Source organism: Macaca mulatta, chromosome 15 (genome assembly GCF_049350105.2).
Source record: "Macaca mulatta isolate MMU2019108-1 chromosome 15, T2T-MMU8v2.0, whole genome shotgun sequence".
NCBI lineage: Eukaryota > Metazoa > Chordata > Mammalia > Primates > Cercopithecidae > Macaca > Macaca mulatta.
Genome location: NC_133420.1, coordinates 18,767,560 through 18,782,308, shown reverse-complemented (window position 1 = coordinate 18,782,308; position 14,749 = coordinate 18,767,560). Strand labels below are relative to the sequence as shown.

The following is a 14,749-nucleotide window of genomic DNA, read 5'->3' as shown; positions in this document are numbered from 1 at the left end:
TCTTTTTCTTTAGAACCACTTTCCTCATTTATGTTGATAAGTTTACCTTCATGAGGTTTCTCTGGATGCAGATCCCAAGTTTCCCAAACAGTGAACAGCTGCAGAGTTGACATCCCCACAGCTAGCTATTTCTTCCATTATTCCATCTATGTTCAATTTGGTTTTGTTTTTGTTTTTGAGATGGAGTCCTGCTCTGTCGCCCAGGCTGGAGTGCAGTGATGTGACCTTGGCTCACTGGCGCGGTGGCTCACGCCTGTAATTCCAGCACTTTGGGAGGCCCAGGCAGGTGGATCACCTGAGGTCAGGAGTTCGAGACCAGCCTGGCCAACATGGCGAAACCCCATCTCTACAAAAATACGAAAATTAGCCAGGTGTGGTGGCGGGCACCTGTAGTCCCAGCTACTCAGGAGGCTGAGGCAGGAGAAAAGCTTGAACTCGGGAGGCGGAGGTTGTAGTAAGCCAAGATTGAGCCACTGCACTCCAGCTTAATAGCTGTCCAGGTGACAGAGCAAGACTCTGTCTCAAAAAAAAAAAAAAAAATGTGTGGGAGAACTGCTGCAATGAAGGCAGCTCAGGTGCTCTGGTAGTACCGAGGAGGCCCAGCACCACTAGGCATGGGGACCACAGCTGTGCCGAGGACCCTTCTAGGGTAGCTCCCAGGCATCTAAGATCTGAGGCCTCCCTGCTGCCAGGCCAGGGGCCAAGGGCCAGTGGCCTGTGCCCTGCTCCAACACACACCTCCATCAGCCTGGGCAGCAACTGGCCATATGCTTGACCCAAAGGCAGTGGATGACCCTTGGGCCCGTGGAATGCGTCACTGATGCATTCCAGGGGCTGATGTCAATAACCCCGGGGCTGATGTCAGCTATGCCACTGGATATACCCCAACCCCCATTGGACGAGCTCTGCCCAGAAGCCTGTGGTGACACTGGACAAAGTCCAAAGCCTCCTCGGCCTGGCCTTTGGAGCTGGCCAGAATTCAGGCTTGGCAGCCTCCACCTTCCCTCCCTTTACTCTTTTTTCATTTTAGAGATAGGGTCTCGCTTTGTCACCTAGAAGCCTTGAACTCCTGAGCTTAAGCAATCCTCCTGCCTCAGCCTCCTGAGTATCTGGGACTATTAGGTGCATGCCCCAACCCCGGGTTCAAATACTTTGCTCTTTTTTTTTTTTTTTTTTTTTTTAATAGAGACAGGGTCTCCCTATGTTGTCCAGGCTGGTCTTGAACTCCTGGGCTCAAGCGATTCTTCTGTCTTGGCCTCCTAAAGTCCTGGGATTACAGCTTGGATTATAGGCATGAGACACCACACCCAGTCATCCTTTATTCTTGTTTTTTTCTTTTTTATTGAGATGGAGTCTGGCTCTGTCACCCAGGCTGGAGTGCAGTGGCGTGATCTCAGCTAACTGGAAGCTCCACCTCCCGGGTTCACGCCACTCTCCTGCCTCAGCCTCCCGAGTAGCTGGGACTACAGGCACCTGCCACCACGCCCGGCTAATTTTTTTTGTATTTTTAGTAGAGACAGAGTTTCACTGTGTTAGCCAGGATGGTCTCGATCTCCTGACCTTGTGATCTGCCCGCCTCGGCCTCCCAAAGTGCTGGGATTACAGGCGTGAGCCACCGTGCTGGGCCTTTTTTTTTTTTTTTTTTTTTTTTGAGACAGAGTCTCTCTCTGTCACCCTGTAACCCAGGCTGGAGTGCAGTGGCACAATCTCGGCTCACTGCAACCTCCGCCTCCTGGGTTCAAGTGATTCTCCCACCTCAGCCTCCCAAGTAGCTCAGATTACAGGCGCCCACCATTATGCCTGGTTAATTTTTGTATTTTTGTAGAGATGGGGTTTCACTATGTTGGCCAGGCTGGTCTTCAACTTCTGGCCTCTGGTGATCTGCCTGCCTTGGCCTCCCAAATTGCTGGAATTACAGGCGTGAACCACCATGCCCAGCCACCCTTTGCTTTTCAATAAATGTTGCCCGCCTTCACTCAAGTTGTTTCCCCTGCCTGGCATACCCTCCAATCCGAAATCCCTGGAAGGGCCTAGCTCCACCTGTGCCTCCTCTCTGAAGCTTCTGTGTCCACCCAGGCCCTTTGCTGAACTCAGAGAGCCTACCTGTGCCTGACCCCCACCCCCAACACCGTGCTAAATTCTCTAATCCTCATCACAGTTGATTAGGATGGTATTATTTACTCTATTTTGCTAAAAAGGAGAACAGGGAAAGCTCACTTAGCATAGAGAGCTCCAGCTGTGATTCAAACCTTGGTTTGCTATTGCCAAAGTCCAAATTCTGTCCCCCGAAATCTCCTCTCAGGCAGGTGATGCGGCTGACAGGAGACCACCAGCCTTGGGGACAGCAGCCATGTCTTGTCCAACTTCACCTTGCATGGCTGCTTACAAGGGCAGACAAGGTGACCATGGCTTCCCAGGCTGGCCCCATGTCACATCACTCAAGTCAATTATGACATTCGGTTTCGGAGCTTCTCAACAGGGGCACACTTAGAATTTGAGGTGGGTCAGTTCTTCACTGGGGAGATCTATCCAGAGCCTTGAAGGATGTTTAGCATCCCTGGGCTTAAAATGCCAGGAGACTCCCAGTTACTGAGACAACACACATCGTGGCACCTCTAGAGAAGGCGTACAGGACTGGGGATACCATGCCCAGGAAGACCAGTCTACGGCATGAATAACCACAGAGGACCAAACCTTGGACTTGGATCAAATGGTCCCAGCTCCACCATAAACTAGCTATGGGACCTTGATCATGCCAGGCCGCAGCCTCTTGGAGGCTCAGCTTCCTTATCTGTACAATGGGGGTGACAAGAATCCACAGAGAATATACTGTGGGTCCTGGCTCAGCCACCTGTCAATGACAACAAGCTATTAACCTTTTTTTTTTTTTTTTTTGAGACAGTCTTGCTCTATTGCCCAGGGTGGAGCACAGTGGCACAATCTTGACTCACTGCAACCTCCGCCTCCCAGTTTCAAGCGATTCTTGCACCTCAGCCTCCAGAGTAGCTGGGACCACAGGCACATGCCACCACGCCCAGCTACTTTTTGTATTTTTGGTAGAGATGGAGTTTTATCAAGTTGCCCAGGTTGGTCTTGAACTCCTGAGCTCAAGCGATCGTCCTACCTCAGCCTTCCAAATTGCTGGGATTACAGGCGTGAACCACCGCACCCGGCCAACAAGCTATTCACATTTAAACCTACCAAGTTTTCCATAAAATTAGTAACCAAGCAAAATGAAAAATCTCTTATTATATAATTAATCCATTTTTTTTTTTTGATAGAAGAAAACAGAATCCCCTGAAGACAAATGTTTGGTGACAATTTGTTGAGCCAGTGTTTTCCTAGAGAGAACAGCCTGTCTAAGGAGATCTAACAATCACGTCACTCAGACACAGTCCCCCTGGGCTTAGGAATTGGCAGAGGAGAAAGAAATGACTTCTGGAGTCCAGACTGCAGGTTTCCAGGCTGGAGGGGTTGGTGGAAGACCTGAGTGAGACAAACAGTAGGTATCCCACCACTTATTCCCCCTGGCACAGGACCCAGATTCCAAAACCACAATCTCACTCCTGAGGGCAGCTTCGTACATTGAAGGAACCCACAAGAGATAGGCAGACAGACAGCCTCGCAGGAGCCTCGGAGGAGGTGGCATCAGCTTTACAGGACAGGGGAAATGACTTATTTGAAGTCCCAGAAAAGCACCAGGAGGCCCCCAGCTGCGAGCTGGGGAATGAGGTCATAGGATGAGCATTTTAGAAATTATGCAGGGAGGCCGGGCGCAGTGGCTCATGCCTGTAATCCCAGCACTTTGGGAGGTCGAGGTGGGCGGATCACGAGGTCAGGAGATTGAGACCATCCTGGCTAACACGGTGAAACCCTGTCTCTACTGAAAAATACAAAAAACTAGCCAGGCATGGTGGCGGGTACCTGTAGTCCCAGCTACTCGGGAGGCTGAGGCAGGAGAATGGTGTGAACCCGGGAGGCGGAGCTTGCAGCAAGGCGAGATTGCACCACTGCACTCCAGCCTGGGCGACAGAGCGAGACTCCGTCTCAAAAAAAAAGAAAAAAAGGAATTATACAGGGAACTGGCAGTGCCATCCAGGACTGGGATGTGGCCCCAGGTCTCTTCTGGCAGGAGTTACAGTGACTGCCTCATGGCTGGGAACGCTTCTGCATTCCTTTATCGCCCCCACCTGGATTATAAAATCAGGCGCCCTACTCTTTGGAGCTTGGAAAGGTTAGTGTGGAGTTCTGGTGGTTGGCACCTAATGGAGGCATTCTCCGGGAGGAAAGATTCCTGCTGAAGCCAGACTAAATGGGTCTAACTTGCATATTCTCCAATCCTGTCGGTCACCCTCAGTTTCTTAGTGGACCCCAAGGCCAAGTCCAGAGTAGGAGCACATCTCTCCTGGAGTCTCCAGCCCCATCATTTCTCCTTCTGGACATTCTACAGTTTCCAGTCACATTGAAAGTTCCTTCCGGCCGGGCGCGGTGGCTCAAGCCTGTAATCCCAGCACTTTGGGAGGCCGAGACGGGTGGATCACGAGGTCAGGAGATCGAGACCATCCTGGCTAACACGGTGAAACCCCGTCTCTACTAAAAAATACAAAAAACTAGCCGGGCGAGGTGGCGGGCGCCTGTAGTCCCAGCTACTCGGGAGGCTGAGGAAGGAGAATGGTGTGAACCCGGGAGGCGGAGCTTGCAGTGAGGTGAGATCCGGCCACTGCACCCCAGCCTGGGCGACAGAGCAAGACTCTGTCTCAAAAAAAAAAAAAAAAAAAAAGAAAGTTCCTTCCTTGGAGAAGCCCTTTCTGACTCCACCCAGGCTAAGCCACATGTCTGCCCTCAAGGTACTCAGCACCGGGGCACTCAACTCCAAGGACAGGAACTATGTGCTTGACTTGTTCTCCGCCAGATCCTCAGCCTCTGGCAGCTCACTCAGCACATCGTAGGTCCCCAAAGCATTAGCCCAGATGATCCTGGGAAGCTAAGGGAGAGGCCTAGAAGCCCAACAGCCTTCCTAGGGAGGGAGGGAGACCTGTAGGAGCCCCCTTCGGGCAACTTTCTTAATCTCTCTGTTCCTCACTTACTTATCTGTAAAATGAGGCTTATCTGCGTGTAAAGTACAAAGTGTAATACGTGGGAACATTCACTGTCTACAACTGTGGTTCTGGTTGTTCGTTTTACAGGCAGGGACATGGAGGCCCATGGAGTACCTGGCAGGCCCACAGTCCACAGGTTGGAAACAGGTGCCCGAGCCCTGGACTTTAAGCCTGGGCTCTGACCTTCAACATTTGCTTTTCACACTACACATCATGTCAATAAATAGTTACTGGACACCTGTTGTGTGCCAGGCCCCAAGACGAGTGTTGCGTGACTGACAACAGAAAAAGCTTCTCAGTGTGGAGAGGGGAAGCTAGATCATGGTCATCAGTGTAAATCGTCCAGGGTTCAAATTCCAGCTTCTCCACTTCCTGGCTATGATTTTTTTTTTTTTTTTGAGACGGAGTCTCGCTCTGTCGCCCAGGCTGGAGTGCAGTGGTGCGATCTGCGCTCACTGCAACCTCTGCCTCCTGGGTTCACGCCATTCTCCTGCCTCAGCCTCCCGAGTAGCTGGGACTACAGGCGCTCGCCACTATGCCTGGCTAATTTTTTAATATTTTTAGTAGAGACGGGGTTTCACCTTGTTAGCCAGGATGGTCTTGATCTCCTGACCTCGTGATCGGCTGGCCTCAGCCTCCCAAAGTGCTGGGATTACAGGCGTGAGCCACCGTGCCCGGCCCTGGCTATGATATTGCTAAGTTAACCTCTAAGGTTCTTTTCTTTTCTATTAAAAGGGAAAAATAAGACCTCCCAACAGGAGAAGTGAAACCAGGCATTGGCTTAACACGTGATGGATGGGAGCCGTGACTATCTTCATCATCTTATTTTTAATTATCTACCTCTGCACAGGGTAGTAAATTTCTCGCCCTGGCCCAGGTACCCAGGATCCCAGTTCTCCTGTCGGAGACAACTGCAATTAACAACTTCTTATGCATCTTATCAGACAGCTGGTGCGCACACCCGCAGATACCCCCACCCTCACGCGTCCTTCTACGCAAAGATGGACAGCACCCATCAACGCTGTTTTTTCTGTTGCTTCCTTTTCTAACCTAAGGTATCTTAGAAGTCGCCCTATATTAGTGCATATTAAACATTTTTCGTCTTAATGGCTGCACAGTATTCCATTGTATGGATTATTTTTTAATTTGGTTGCCGTTACTGTTATCAGCCAGGGAATTTTCGAGGACCCAGGTGGATTCATGGAGCTGCAAAGCTGGAGCCTGGGGACCCAGTTCCAACCCCAGATCTGCCCAGAATTCCCTGTTGTCTCGGGTGCCATCTCCACCGGCGCGGTCGTGGGAGGGGGATTTGGGTGCAGAGAGGACCAGCTCCAGTGTCCGAGCGAGGATCGGCGAGCAGCACGCGCAGTTGATTCCCGCGGGCGGCTCAATCATTCTGAGCAGCCACTCCGTTATCCTTAGTAGCGTCAAACTCATTAAGCACTCTAGCACAACCAAGCTCGGAACCGTTAGCAGGCCCTCCCAGCCTCGGCACCTGACCTCCGGGCAGTGACGCTCCGACACAGCTACTCACCCCCGCCTGGGCCGCTTCACCTCTCGTTCCCAAGTACACCCGGTAGGTTGCAGCAGTCCCTGTCCCTTTAAGGGGGCCGAGCCCGGGCTCCGCTACTTCCGCCCCGAAGCAACAGGGCGGTAGCGCGGGGGCGAGACCGGGTGAAGGCGCAGCTAGAGTTCCCCTCATAAAGATGGCGACGCCCTGGCCGCCGCGTTCGCGCCTGGCGGTGACGTCACTTCCGGGGCGGAGGAGGCTGAGTGGTGCAGTGAGGGACAAACAAAAGGAGGCGCCGGAGCAGCGCTGCGGCCGGCGGCGGGACGGAGCGGCCGGGGCCTGGGGCTGCCTGCTGGGCGGCCGTGCGCGGCGAGCCCAGGTGAGTGGAGGGGGTGGGGAAAGGGGCGCGAGTTGTCACCTCTCGAAACCCACTTACACACGCCCTCGGCCAGCTGCCCGGTCCCGGGCGGCCGGGGGCATCTGGGGCTCTGTCCCGGGGCCGGCCCCCTGGGGACCTCCCGCGGTATTCGGCCTACCTCTGGGCTCCCCAGTGCCCGGGGTCTCCGGGGCACCACCTCTTGCCGGCTCCGCGGCGCGCGAGCCCCCTCCCAGGCCCCCCTGTGCCTCCTTGTGCTCCAGAAACCAGGAGTTTCCGCCTCGGCTCCCCCATGTCCCCTTGTCATCCCCTGGGTCCCCCCAGATCCTCACCCCTCCACACACACTCTCCCCTTCCTAGAGGTTCCACTTCTGGGCTCTCCCCTTGCCATTTCTTTTCCAGAGATTCCCGTAGTTGTCTTCTCCTGAGTTCCTGGTCCCCTTCTCTTCCCTTGCACCCCTCCTTCCTCTCGTTCCCGATAGGGGCAGTGCCCTGACTTGGGGGCAGGATCCCCGGCTAGGCTCTTGGGGCCTGTCTGGGATGGGATATCTGGGAAGACCGGTCCGGGATCTAAGAACCCAGACCCTGTCCCAGTCCTGTGCATTCAGGTGGCCCCGAGGGCCAGATCAAGTGAGGTCCGGGCCTGGTCCAGCCCTAGGTGAGCTGGACACCCAGCAAACTGAGCTCCCAGGCTGAAGGGGCATAGCTGGGGTCATGGAGTTCGTGATGATTCTGCTGCTTTCGCTGACTGCTTCTTCCCCTTGATCTGGACTGGAGTGAACCGGGGTTCTCAGCTGTTGTGATTGTTGCCTTTTTTGGGAAGGAGAGATGGGTCAGGGGTTGTCTGGTAGCCGCCTCCTGATGGAGAGTTGGCTGGAAGGGTGGGTGGTTCCTGCGTGAGCCACACTTCCACTGACTCCTTTTCCCCTGCCCTACCTCAGGAAGCCTTTTGAGAATGAGGTGTGGAGGGAGAGCACCTGGTGAGAGGAAGGGAACTGGGGGAGCCCGAAGTTCCCAAGGGTCTCTTCCACCTCTTCTGTTGGTAGTACTCTTAACCCCTGCCAAACTGTATTCTGCCCTTTGGAGCAGACCACCTGGCAGACAGACTGTGAGAAGGGGGAGGAGATCAGCTGTTGCTGATACTTCCTGTGGAGGGGATAGGGGAGTGGGAGTTTGTTCAGAGAGGCTGGGCAGTGCTGATTGCTCAGTCTCACTGATGTAGCTTCCGTGAAGGTCAAGTCTTCCTCTGGCTCATGAAGGGAGGCAAGGACAGATGACCTGTGCTGGAGGAGGCTGTTGTGGACATGACAGGGATGAGTGACTGGGTGACTGGTCTCTGCTTCCTTGTTTTCCTGGTCTCAGGGCTTTGGCATGGGGTCTCATGCCCCCTGCCTTCTAGGGACCATAGGGTATAGAACAGGGGGTGCAGGGCCGGGCGTGGTGGCTCACACCTGTAATCCCAGCACTTTGGGAGGCTGAAGTGGGCAGATCACGAGGTCAGGAGTTTGAGACCAGCCTGGCCAACATGGTGAAACCCCATCTCTACTAAAAATACAAAAAATTAGCCAGGCATGGTGCTGCGCGCCTGTAATCCCCACTACTCGGGAGGCTGAGGCAGGAGAATTGCTTGAACCCAGGAGGCAGAGGTTGCAGTGAGCCGAGATCACACCATTGTACTCCAGCTTGGGCAAGAAGAACAAAACTCAGTCTCATAAAAGCAAAAAAAAAACAAAAAAAAAAACAGAGCAGGGGGCGCAGGAAATGTTCATGACGTCCCCCCAGAACTTGACTAGATGTGGTGGTTCTCCATCCCATAGGCACACCCCCCAGGAAACCAGTTCCTTTGCAAACTCTGAGTGGCCTTTCTGAACTGTAGGGGATCCTGGGGATCACTCCCATGGGTCAGAACTCAGGGAAGTGGCCAGACCCTGGGTTGCTGCCTGGTTTGGCCTGGACCTTGCCTGTAGGAGTTGGAAGGAAATCATCCTGGTTCCTGACTTCCTCCTCTTCGAGTAGAGGTGATTCCAGGTTTTCACATGGAGAAACTGAGGCACACACTGATGGGCCAAGACCTCTTGGAGATTCAGGTGGGATGGATGTGGGGCTCTAGAGCCCAGCACACGGTCTCTCCATGCCTTGACTCATTCATTCATTCATTCATTCATTCAGCCATTCTTTAGAAAGTGCCCGTCTGGGGCCTGGGATGGCTGGGAAAACATCCCTGTCCTCCTGAGAACTGCATTCTGGGAGGAGAGGCAGACCGGAAGACACATAAGTTCTGATACACTGTGGCCACCATATTAATGGAAATATTACAGAAGCAGCCCAGAGGAAGAAGGAATTAGCTCGGGGTGGGTATGTAGGGGGTGGTCAGGGTATGCTTTCTGGAAGAGGAGGGACTAGAATCATCAGTGACGGAGTCCAGGGGCCCACGTTCTGGACCTGGCTCTGCCATGGGCAGGTGATTGGACCACACAGCCTCAGTGGGTGCCTCATCCTTGACACGGAGGGTAGAGTGAGGTAGAGGTTGGCTTGGATGGCCTCTGTGCCTATATAGCTGTAGGTGCTTTACTGCCTAGTCACCACCACCCCATGTGGAATTGCGGGGTTGTTGACCTACTTCCCATGATGGCGGAGACCATCTTCCATGTCTGTCCTCCCAGCACAGTGCCTGGAACTTAGTCAGTGTAGTAAATAAATACGCAGTGGTAGAAATGTTGGAAAAACAGCCATCCCTCCTAGATCAGTCCAGGTGTCTTTGTCTGCCCCCGCCCTCCTCCTTCCTGGGTAACTCCTGCTGATCCTTTGGCTCTCTCTGGTGGCTGGGCCACTCTCCTAAGCTCCCGGCTCCCTGAAACCCGTGTATTGTGGTAATCACACCTCTTTCCCCACCCTGCCACCCCCATGCACAGTTCTGCACAGTGTCTGGCGCATACGGAGTAAATGCTCACTGGAGGCTGGTTGACTGTCGGAGGTGATGGGTTGATTTGGTGTTTAGGTTGGAGTCTGGGCAGAGGCTGGTTGACCCAGCCACCCCGCTGTGGCTCATTTCTTGCCACTTCCCCTCTCTGGCTCTGGATCTCGCCATGTCGAGCCCTGAAGCCTTCTCCGGATGCCATGTCTTCTCTCCTCTAGGTAAAGGTGTGCTGTTCCTCCTGCCTGGAATGTTCTTTTTCCAGCTCCTACTCTTAGGAGTCAACTCAGACAAGTCCTCCTCCAGAAAGCCTTCCCTGACCCGACTAGTCTGGGTCTAGTGCTTCTCCTGGCTCCCCCGCAGCAGAGCTCTGAGCTCTCAGGCCATCGCTACTGACTTGGCACCTCCTCAGTCGACCAGGTTCTGGAGGGTGGTGCTCTGTCAGAACCTCTCTTGTCCACCAGGTGCGGTGGCTCATGCCTGTAATCCCAATACTTTGAGAAGCCGAGGCGGGCAGATCGCTGGAGATCAGGAGTTCGAGAGCAGCCTGGCCAACATGGGGAAACCCTGTCTCTACTAAAAATACAAAAATTAGCCAGACTTGGTGGTGCGCGCCTGAAATCCCATCTACTCGGGAGGCTGAGGCAGGAGACTCACTTGAATGCGGGAGGCGGAGGTTGCAGTGAACCAAGATTGCACCACTGTACTCCAGCCTGGGTGACAGAGTGTGACTCTTGTCTCAAAAAAAACCTCTTTTGTCACCCCAGAGCCCAGCCAAGGGCCTGCTACCAAGCAGGCTCTCAGGAAGTGCTGGCAGTGCGGCAGGTAACTGCGACAGTCACACATGTGCCTGCTGACGGCAGCTCTCGCTTCCTTGTAGGGAGGCAGCGTCCATGGAGCAAAAGGAATGCCAGGACCCTGCCCAGGCAGACGTGGGCCAGCCTCAGCACCGACAGCCGACGCGCAGATAGCAGAGCCGTCCTTGGGGTAAGGACTGGGCCCCTCTCCTTCCCAGCCAGCTCCAGCTCCAGTCAAGTGCCCTTCCCAGCTTGGGGAACAAAGGGTAGCATCTCTGTCCCCACAGTCCTTTGCTCTTCTTACTGTAGGTTCAGGGCAGAGTGGCAGACAGCAGAATTACTGTCTTCTTCTTTCTCCCGCTGAGTAATGTCTGCTTGCTGCATTCATTGACTGCTAAGTTGTTTCATTGCAAACCTCTGTTTTTGCTCCCTCACCCCAGATCTTATCAGTCTGGGTTTTGCTAATGCAGCATCATGACCACATTTCCCAAAAAAGCGTGAACCACGTTTCCCAAGTGTGTTCCATGAGACACCAGTTTCTTCGGTCACAGTGTTAATTCCGGGAAACGAAGACTTCTTGTTATCCTTGCTGTAGGACTTATCCGAGCCTTGAATGGATTGAGCTGACCACGATAAGGGAGCTAGCGACTCATGTTTCCCCACACTTATTTGATTGTGTAGACATCTTTGGGGACTGGGATTCCTTGGCCTGTGCTTTGGAAAACAGTTCCCAGAGGCAGGAGAGTCCCTTGAGAGCATGTGGAGGATTAAATATGTTGACATAGAGCAGGCAGTTGGCAGAGTGCATGTCCTAGAAGGTGGTCGTGAGTCATAGCTGGTGTATGTATAGACGGCTGTATAATTTTCCAAACATACTCAGGTCGGTGATCTCATTTGACCATTTGAGGATGCTCAGGCAGTGGCCATTATCTCCAGTTTACAGATGTGGAAACTGAGGATCAGAGTGAGGAAGCAACTTGCCCAGACTCATCTGTAAAGAAGGCAAGGACATGCGGCTTGAATCCAGACCCTGGAATCCTGGGCCAGGGCCCTTCATTCTCTGCCCTAAGGCCTCCCTGCCTTTACGTCTCACCTCAGTTTTTTGTGTGAAGGAAGGCCTAAGTCTCCCAGCCTGGATTTTAAAAGAAATAGTAATTTTTTGTGTGTGTGATTACCGACATAGTTGCATATTCATTGTATGTTTTTATACTGTTTGGCTATTTTTGGGGGACAGGGTCTCACTCTGTTGCCCAAGCTGGAGTGCAGTGGCACCATCATGATTCAGCCTTGATCGCCAAGGCTCCAGTGATCCTCCTGCCTCAGCCTCCTAAGTAGCTGGGACTACAGGTGTGCACCACCGTGCCCAGCTAATTTTATTTATTTATTGTGGAGATAGAGCCTCTCTACATTGCCCAGGCTGGTCTCGAACTCCTGGGTTCAAGAGATCCTCCTACCTCGGCCTCCCAAAGTGCTGGGATTACGGGTGTGAGCCACCATGCCAGGCCTGTTTGGATCTTTAATGTCATCTAGGAAATGAGGCTCCGCTGATTCCCATCTTCAGAGGTGTGAATGGGAAGGGGTATACTCTTCAACATCTGTTATTACCATTTGCTTATTTTTATATAAATCTGGTCATGTTTGAGTTGCTGATTCACAGCTTGCTTTTGTTTCATTTAATGATATCCCCGGGACCTCTTTCCCATGCAAGAGGTAGAGTTGTGTGTGGTCCTGGCAGAATGCACACCCCTGAGCCCCCCCCCGGCCCCTCCCCCTCACATGCTGAGAGTTTTGAGCTGTTTGGGCATTTACAGCAGCAGAGGGAGGTGGGAAGTGCCTGGTGTGTGATTGTGTCCACTCTCCTGTTTATGGGACAAGGTCAGCCAACTACTGGCTCTGCCCTGTAGGAGTTTCCTGTTGGTTTTGACGAACTCTGTCCCCTGGAGAGAGGGGAGGCCTGAACTGTAGTCTTTCATGCTGGGCAGCGCTGAGCAGGAAGCAGCATGTCCTGCTTGTCAGATCATAATTCCTCCTCCTTGCCAAGGATGGTGTGGAGTGAACCACATGGGCCGGCCTGAGGGGTTTTGGCCTCCACCCACCGCCTGAGTTCAGGGGACACACACGAATCAAGCTGAGACAAATTGAGTCTGAGCCATTGTTCTCCTGAGCCCGGCCCTTCCCGGGGACAAGAAGGAACAGGCAGACCCTGACTCAGTTTACCCTTGCTGTCTCTGGAGAAAGCGTTGGTTGTGGTCCTTTTGGCACGCTCCTTTCAAGTTTTAGTTCTGAGAGTGGGCAGGTGAGGAGCAGGAGGAGGGTCCACCCTGCTACCCGGGTCCAAAGATGCTCTCTTTTCTAGCTGGCCTCAGGAAGGGTTTGGGCAAGGAGAGTGTACAGGCGTGGCAGCCTCATTTTGTGGGGCTGCGAGAACGTCTGGCAGGATCGCGTTGGGAGTGAGGTCTGTGCTGGAGCTCCTGACATCTCACCTGTGGTTTTCAGGCTCATTGTCCTGTCGCCGTCCCTCCCCCATGTCACTTCCTCCATTCTTCCCCAGGAGTCTCTTTTCTTTCCCATACACTGCTTGGGAGAGAGCCGCGGAGCTGACCGCTCCACAGATGGTGCTCAGCATCTCCGGCTTCTCCTCCTTCCTGCAGTAGCACCTTCACAGTGCGTGGTCATCCTCAGCACCGTGTCTCACTGCTAAGCCGCATGCTGGGATGCTGCACGAATTTGCCCATCTTACCTTCGCCACAGCCTTGTGTGTGAGGTTGCTTTACCATTTTACAGACCAAGGCCCAGAGGGATGAGGTCTCTGGCCCAAAGTTATACAATGTACATGTGGCAAAGCCAGTGCTTGAACCCAGGTTGGTATGACTTGGCAGCCGGGGCTCTTTCTGCTTCACTCTCCGTTGCTCCTTTTTCTCAGGTTCCCAGGCTTTTGGGGGCCTTCAGAGTCACCTGGGAGCTTGTTTAAAATGCTGTTCCCCTGAGCCCACCACCACAGACCTGCAGAGTCTGCCCTGGAAGGTAGGCCCCAGGAATTTGCGCTTTGAAGATGCCTCCCCAGCAGTTGTGAGGCTGGTGGGCTACAAACAATGCCGAGAAACACTGACCAGAGGCCACTCTTTCAGCCTTAGTCCCCGTCGTTTACCGCAGAATTCATGCCCTTGGTGTGGATACAGGGCTGAACTCCCCACAGGACTGGGACTGGACAGTTGGTATTTTTTTTACTTTTTTAATTAATTAATTTTTTTTTTTTTTGAGACGGAGTCTTGCTCTGTCACCCAGGCTGGGGTGCAGTGGCGCAGTCTTGCTCACTGCAACCTCCACCTCCCTGGTTCACGCCATTCTCTTGCCTCAGCCTCCCGAGTAGCTGGGACTACAGGCGCCCGCCACCACGCCTGGCTAATTTTTGTATTTTTAGTAGGGATGGGGTTTCACTATATTGGCCATGGCTGGTCTCAATCTCCTGACCTTGTGATCCACCCGCCTTGGCCTCCCAAAGTTCCGAGACTACAGTCGTGAGCCACTGCGCCTGGCCTATTTTTTTAAATTTATTTTTATTTTTTTGAGATAGAGTCCCGTTCTGTTGCCCAGCCTGCAGTGCAATGGTGCCATCTTGGCTCACTGCAGCCTCTGCCTCCTGGGTTCAAGTGATTCTCCTGTCTCAGCCTCCCAAGTAGCTGGGATTACAGGTGTGCACCACCATGCCCGGCTAATTTTTGTATTTTTAGTAGAGATGGGGTTTCACCATGTTGGTCAGGCTGGTCTTGAACTCCTGACCTCAGGTGATCCACCCGCCTCGGCCTCCCAAAGTGCTGGGATTAGAGGCATGAGCCACTGCACTTGGCCAGACAGTTGTTTTTTTTTTTTTTTTTTTTTTTGAGACGGAGTCTCGCTCTGTCACCCAGGCTGGAGTGCGGTGGCCGGATCTCAGCTCACTGCAAGCTCCGCCTCCCGGGTTCACGCCATTCTCCTGCCTCAGCCTCCCGAGTAGCTGGGACTATAGGCGCCCGCCACCTCGCCCGGCTAGTTTTTTGTATTTTTTAGTAGAGA

At 53.3% G+C, this 14,749-nt stretch overlaps 2 protein-coding genes and 1 long non-coding RNA gene across 30 annotated transcripts in view; 2 read left to right on the top strand and 1 right to left on the bottom strand.

Moving 5' to 3' along the window:
- Nucleotides 1-7,283, bottom strand: part of KYAT1 (kynurenine aminotransferase 1) — a 43,218-nt gene extending 35,935 nt beyond the window's left edge. For 17 of the 25 annotated variants that reach the window (XM_077967796.1, XM_077967802.1, XM_077967809.1 and 14 more), the window contains exon 1: nt 6,634-6,670. The gene's annotated coding sequence lies outside the window, so the exon portion shown is untranslated. Of the gene's footprint in view, nt 1-3,924; nt 4,047-6,629; nt 6,671-7,145 lie in introns of those variants that run through there. The other 8 variants (XM_077967803.1, XM_077967813.1, XM_077967814.1 and 5 more) reach the window with 6 other exon arrangements.
- Nucleotides 1,627-6,670, top strand: LOC144335086 (uncharacterized). The gene is made up of 2 exons (XR_013405527.1): nt 1,627-2,931; nt 6,218-6,670. It is a non-coding gene; the product is annotated as an uncharacterized LOC144335086 (long non-coding RNA).
- The window catches only part of LRRC8A (leucine rich repeat containing 8 VRAC subunit A), a 39,664-nt gene continuing 31,785 nt past the window's right edge, over nt 6,871-14,749 (top strand). The window contains exons 1-2 of one of the 4 annotated variants that reach the window (XR_013404639.1): nt 6,871-6,988; nt 10,780-10,886. The gene's annotated coding sequence lies outside the window, so the exon portion shown is untranslated. 4 annotated transcript variants of the gene reach the window in all.